Source organism: Trichosurus vulpecula, chromosome 7 (genome assembly GCF_011100635.1).
Source record: "Trichosurus vulpecula isolate mTriVul1 chromosome 7, mTriVul1.pri, whole genome shotgun sequence".
NCBI lineage: Eukaryota > Metazoa > Chordata > Mammalia > Diprotodontia > Phalangeridae > Trichosurus > Trichosurus vulpecula.
In genome coordinates, this window is record NC_050579.1 from 102,564,989 (window position 1) to 102,572,269 (window position 7,281).

At 39.0% G+C, this 7,281-nt stretch overlaps 1 pseudogene; it reads left to right on the forward strand.

The window, feature by feature from the left end:
- Nucleotides 1–6,038: 6,038 nt before the first annotated feature.
- On the forward strand, nucleotides 6,039–6,728 carry LOC118857594 (annotated as a pseudogene).
- The last annotated feature ends 553 nt before the right edge of the window (nucleotides 6,729–7,281 follow it).

Sequence of the window (7,281 nt, forward strand, 5' to 3'; positions counted from 1 at the left end):
CAATTCAAGCTTTGCTATAGTTATCATACATATTGTTTTCCTGGTTCAATCCAAACCTAAATTGATGGATCTGCTCATTCATCTTCCTTGCTCTGGACAATTATCCTCTGCATGTTAGTCATCCATATGTGAAGATGACATATTCACAATAATCACAAATAGCGTATGATGAATATTCTATACAACCGATAAAGTTGGAATGAGTATGAGGCGATGTGAGGTCTGGAGAGAAGAAAAAAGAATGTGGACTACGTACTAATTTACCTACCAAGCAAGAAGGGTCTGTTTGGAGGTTCAGAAATGAAAGAAATTCTTCTCCGGACAGGATGGGGTGAATTTGAAAGTAGAAGAGTTGTTCTGAGTGATGGCTGCAGAGGGAAGGTCTGAAAGTGGAAAATAATGAGTCTGCCACTCATTCCTGTCAGGAGAATATGAGAGTAGGAGCAGCCAGCCTTGGAAAGAGTCACAAGAGACATGCTATCTCCTGGAGAAAAAATGCAAGTAATGTGAGAAGAAGAGACCTAGAATGCTTAGGAGTTTGTTAAGAATAGTGGAGGGTCCCTGAGAGCACCTTGGAAGGATAGGCCAGAACTGGATAGAGACTAGAGATGGCTAGGGCAAGGCTGAAGTTAGGTAAGAGTAAAGCTAAGTGGGAAACAAGAAAGTGAAAGGGTAGAGCTGGGACAAAACAGGCTTTTCATACAGGCAGAAAGTTGGCTCCAAATCACAAAGCTCAAAGCAAGAGTTAGGAATTTACTAGCTATAATGCTCAAATAGAGAAGCTAAAATCATTCTAATATCATAGTTACAGTGGGGTACAAGGGCCTTTGCTGATTTGGCTTATTGGTGATGTGGAGGTGGGCTTAGGGAGGATTATTTGTTTCATATGAAGCACATCAAATTTTATACCCATTTACAAATATTTATGTAGTACTTACTTTGTTCAGGGGATTTTGCTCAGTGTTAGGGAGAGCAAGCAAAAGCTGTGAGGAACAATCTCAGTTCTCAAAGAATTTTCTAATGTCCAGGGGTTGGGGAACATGTACTCATTACCTTTATTCTTCATCACTCCATTGATCCCAGGCATCAGGATAAAAGAGATTTGTTAGACTTCAGGACTGTAGCAAATGGAAACCCTGTAAAGGGTAAGCAAAGATCTTCCTCTTCTTGCCTGAAAGAGGTAAAGTTGAACTCTTCATAGACCACCACCCACCTCCAATCTTGAGAGATATGTTCTCAACAGGCTGCTTACACCCTGGCCGTTATAATTATCTTTAAAACACTACCACTTGGAATTCTGCCCTTGTTTCTTATAGGAAACTAGACGGTACAGTGGATAGAGTGCAGGGCCTAAAGTCAAAAAGATTCATCTTCCTGAGTTCAAATCTGGCTTCAGACACTTTCTAGCTGTGTGACCCTGCACAGGTCACTTAACCCTGTTTGTATCAGCTTCCTCATCTATAAAATGAACTGGAGAAGGAAATGGCAAACCACCAGCATCTGTGCCAAGAGAACCCCAAATGAGGTCGTGAAAAGTTGGGCACGACTGAAAAACAACTAAACAACAACAACTTACTTCTTCCAGATGAGCTCTCATTTTACTTAATGAGGAACCAGGCCAGCTCCTCTCCATGCCACCAATATCTTCATACTTCCCAACTTCTGTACCTCAAACTAGAATTCTGACTCTGGGTTCTCTAGCTCTAAAAGATTAGCTTCTTACCTTGTCTTGCCAAGACCCAAGCCTCAGCAACACTTCCTAGCCATCTCCACACAATGCCACTACATGGGAACCTTCCTCTTTTCTAGCTCCCCATTAAAAGTTTTTTTTTGCATTAGAATATAAACTCTTTGAGTTTGAGAGTCATCTTGTTTGCTTCTATTTGCATCTTCAACAATTAGGACAGTGCCTGGAATGTAGTAAGTGATTTATTAAAGCTATATCTATCTATCTATGTGTCTATCTATCTATCTATCCATCTATCTATCTATGTGTCTATCTATCCATCTATCTATATCCATTGGTATCCATCAATCCATCTCTGCCTAATAGGCTGGTTCTTCAGGAAACATACTCCTATAATTCTTAGCTCACTTTGCCTCTCATTGTCATCCCGAATACTGGGGAGAAGGAAAATGATTAGCCTTAGGCATCCAAACCACAACCAGAAAGATAGAATACAGGCTCTATTCAAGGCAAAAAGAAAGTCTTTGATTCCTTTTAAGGTTTTCTGCTCATTGTAATATTCGTCATGTTCTTAATAAAAGTAAAAAGAAATCAATATTAGCATGATCTATGCAAGGTGGTGTGTAAATCACTATACCAGAATGAGAGGGTGCCTACTATTTCTACCTTGTAAGCTAAACAATAAAATATTCCTCCAGCATTACAGTAAAGACATAATTACAAGACAGTGGAAAGCAAACATTTTTGTCTAAAGGAATCAGGCTTAACTGAATATAAACCTTGGCCCAAAGGACCAATTGCATTAACTCTCTCCTCACTGATGGAATTAATTATTCAATGCTCGAAGTCTTCATGAGGGGCAGTGTTGGGATGGAGAGATCTAGAGGAAGAGAAACCCAGCATTTCTGGTTTCTAGATTTGAGAGATAAGATGGGTGATTTCAACTTCTCTTCAGATCCATGAATGGAGAAAGATGCTAGGGGAAAAGCTGACATATAGAACTTCAGTTATGTTCCTATTCCAGCTTGCAACATTAGAGATTTCAGGGATTTTCCCTTGGATGAAATCTGAGACTCTCATGGTTGAGCTGAATTATCTCACTCTGAAAAGGGTTGCCTACTCAATCTATTGTCTGTTATATATTCTCTTATGTATACTTTCTTTGGTTTCTCTTTTGCTAGGTACGTTTATTTGCTATTTGCTATGTGTATTCATTATGAAACTGTTATCTGGTTGGAAGAGGGTCAAGCCTTCTACCTCATTTCCTACCTGCTACTCTATTTTTAGGCTTCTTTGGAACTTTTCATCATGCCTTCCTTCCCCAGGAAATTTGTCACTGAGAAATCTCAGTATGCTGCAAGATTGAATATTCCTGGTACTCACAGCTCATCAGTACCTTCTTTTACCACTTTCACTTAGCTTCAGGGCCTCTATTTAAAAAGATGATTTAGCAGTTTTCTCCTCATTGACCACCAGCTATACTGCTTTTGGACTTCTTTGCAACTTTCCATCATAACCCATGATGAGAACTCTGGAATTAACTAATTGTGTGACGTAGGAGACACTGACCCAAGACCACCCAACATGGTATGCCCTTATCAGACAAGGTGCTGTGCACACTCTATGGGCAAAGCAGAATTGAAGTAGCTCAAAAGAAACACAAGATGAGCACATTTAGAGAATCCACTTCAAATATTCACGTGGACTGTTTGTCCTCAACCTATGGTAGAGCATTCTGAGCTCCTATTGGTCTGATCAGCCACAGTTGGATGCATCGTAACTTGACTCTAACAAAATGATGTCATTTTGGTCCTCTTTGAAAACAAAGGATAAAAACAAATAGGTACTTTCTTCTTCTTTTCCACCCTCTCCCCAAAGATTTTCAGCTTCCTATTTTGTGCTGTTTTTCTTTATTACAATGAAAACTTCTCAAGGACAGGGACTATCTTTGTTTCTATTTGTATTAATATTACCTGTGCTTATCACAGTGTCTGGCACATGGTGCTCAATAAATATTTATTGATTATTTACTATTGATATAAAGCTTGGGGTACTCCTGTTCCATTAAAGAACAGTGATGAAGCTTGAACCCAAAAATTATTTCTCCTAGACTGATAATATTCAAAGAAATTAATATTCAAGCAAAGGAATAAAATTGTGAAAAGACAACAGCTTGGTGAAGCAGAAAAAATACTGGAGAAAATGACCCTTAAAAAGCAAAATTGGCCAAATGGAAAAGGAGTACAGAAGTTTACTGAAAAAAAACTTGCTTAAGTATTAGAATTGGGCAAGTAGAAGATAATGACTCTTCCTGTAACTCATTCAACTTCTTTAAAAATGTAGATGCTATACCATTTGTTGCATATATGTTTAGCATTGATATTACTTCATTGTCTATGGTACCTTTTATCAAAATGTAGTTTCCTTGCTTATCTCTTCTAAATAGATCTAGTTTTGCTTTAGCTTTGTCTGAGATCATGATTGTTACCCCTGCTTTTTTTACTTCAGCTGAAAAGTAATAGATTCTGCTCCAGCCCCATACCTTTACTCTGTGTATCTCTGTTCTTCCATCTTTTTTTCCCTTCTTTATCCTTCTCTGTCTCTGTCTCTCTCTGTCTCTCTCTGTCTCTGTCTCTCTGTCTCTCTGTCTCTCTCTCTCTCTCTCTCTCTCTCTCTCTGCCTCGCTCTCTCTGTCTCTCTGCCTCGCTCTCTCTGTTTCTCTCTGTCTTTCTGTCTGTCTGTCTCTCTTTCTCTCTCCCACACTCTTTACCCTCTCTCTCCTCACAAATGTTTCACTTCTGATCACTGCCTCCCCCAACCCTCCCTCTTTTCTTTCAGTCCTTTCTCTTCTCTTATCCCCATCCCTTTTTACTTCCCTATAGATATATATTCCATTTCTGACTGAGCATGTCTACTATTCCCTCTTTGAGTCGATTCTGATGAGATTAATGCTCAAGCTCTGCCTACCACTCTCAAATTTTCCCTTCCACTGTAATATCTCTTTCTTTCTTTTTCTTTTCTTTTCTGGAGAAGGAGGCAAAGCAATTGGGATTAAGTCAGTTGCCAAAGGTCACACAGCTAGTAATGTAATAGCTCTTTCACTTTTCTTTCATGTGAGATAATTTACCCCATTCTTTCTCCCCCTTCTCTCTTTTCCCAGTACAATCTTCTTTCTTGCCTTTTAATTCTGGAAAAATGAATTATACCAAATATTTAAGGAGCAATTAGTCCCAATACTATAAAAGCTATTTGAAAAAATAGGTAAGAGTCCTATCAAATTTCTTTTATGGTGCTAATATAGTTTTGATACCTAAACTATGGAGACAAAAAGAAGAAAGAAAATTATACAGCAATTTCCTTAATGAATATTGATATTAAATTTTTGAATAAAATACTAATAAGGAGACTACAGCAATATATCACAAAGATCATATCAGGTGGGATTTACCTGAAAAATGCAGGTATGGTTCAATATTAGGAAAACCATCATCATAATTGACCGTATGAATAAGAAAACAACAAAATCATATGATTCTATCTATAGTTGTAGATAAAGCCTTTGAAAATAAACAACTCCCATTCCTATTAAAAACACTGAGAATATAGGAATAATTGGAGACTCTCATAAAATAAGTATCATCTACCTAAAACCAAATGCATAATGTGGATAAACTTTAAGCTTTCCCAGTAAGTTGAAGCAAGGATACTCTTCATCCCCACTATTATTTAATATTGTATTAGGAATACTAGTTATAGTAATAATAGGAGAAAAATATTGGAATAAAAATAGAAAATGTAGAAACAAAATTATCACTCTTTGCAGATAATGTTATGGAATACTTAGAGAACTCCTCTAAGATTATGTTTCTCTTCTACCCCCACTCCTAGGATCTACATTCTTTGATGTATTTTATATTTGTCTTTATATCCCCAGAGCCTAGCACAAGGGGAGGACATAAGTGTTTATGAAATGGAATACAATGGCATAGAATGGAATGGAACACAATCGAGCAGTGAAATTATACAGTCTCTACTAGAGGATGGAAATGAAGGGAGGAGATACAGAGGAAAGATGTTTTCAGGGCAGAAAGGAAGACCTTGGTGACTTAATAGATGGAAGAGAAAAAGAAGAGGGTTAGGTAAGAGATAACTTTGGGTTTAAACTCTAATAGGCTTATGGTTCCAGACACAAGCAACTTGGGAGAAGTTTATTTGAGGGTGAGCAGTCTGATTCTAGTTTATTTCATTTGGCATATCAGACAGGAGGGTGATCTACCTAAATGGAAAAGTCCAATAAATAAAGGAAAGAGGAATGGAAACATCAATGTGGAGGTGCAAATATAGAGGCACGATGGGGCTTCTGGGTCACGAGGCAGGGAGAGTGGTTGCCGGAAGTAATCGCTGAGAGAAGCACAGTCTGACCCTGCAGTTGGGAGTACAAGTTTGTGCTGGCTGGGAGGCAGGGGATCATGGACAGATAAGACTTGGCTGTGGTTAATTGGCCTCGGTCCCCACAATCCTCCAAAAAACAGGATCTTGACAAGCTCCATGAACTGCAGGCCAAAGCCTCAGCCCTGATCAACCTCTCCAACTTTTCATCCATAAAACCCGAACCTTCCAGCACCCCACCTCAGGGGTCCATGGCCAACAGTACCACAGTGGGAAAGATGGCAGGCCCCCCAGGGGCAGGGGGGCATCTTAGTCCAGAAAGCAATCAGGTTTTGACCAAGAAGAAATTACAGGATCTGGTTAGAGAATTAGATCCCAACGAACAGCTGTTGAAGATGAAGATGTGGAAGAGATGCTCCTACAGATTGCTGATGACTTCATCGAAAGTGTAGTGATGGCAGTGTGCCAATTGGCCTGGCATCGAAAATCTAACACTTTAGAGGTCAAAGATGTCCAGCTGCATTTAGAGCACCAATGGAACATGTGGATCCCAGGTTTTGGTTCAGAAGAAATCCGACCCTACAAAAAGGCCTGCACCACAGAGGCTCACAAACAGAGAGTGGCCTTGATCCACAAAATGACCAAGAAATAACACACGAGAGGGGCAAAGAGAAGACAGGACAGCATTTGGAGATGCAAGAAAGGCCTCCATGATATCGCCTATAGAATTTTTTTTTATGCTTTAAAGAGAAGCATATATATTTTTATTAACAGTACAGCAATATCTATAGTGACTGAGGAGACCTGCCAAAAAAACAAAAAAAAAACAAAGACCTAGCCATTATATGGTCCCATTTCCCCTCCCTTTTCTTGCCCTCTCAGAAGGGAGCAATGTATCTCAGCCCAAAGGAGGTTTTATTTGTGGTTTATCCTGAGTGGTTGTCCAAGGGACAGAAAGCATCCTGGTCTTGTTTGATGTGACAGTAGAGGTTTCGGTTTCCCTTTCCTCCCTGTACTTTGTAACGTCAGTGTTTATGTGAATATGACTTTGATTTATTTTTTGGAAATAAAGATGTTATTAATCTAAAAAAAAATAGAGGAATGATAGTTGACTCCTGAAAAAAAAAAAAAGAGATCAGCTTTCAGAAATATTAGCCAGAGGACTCTAAGAACAATGTGACTAGCCACTACTGTGGCTGTATAAG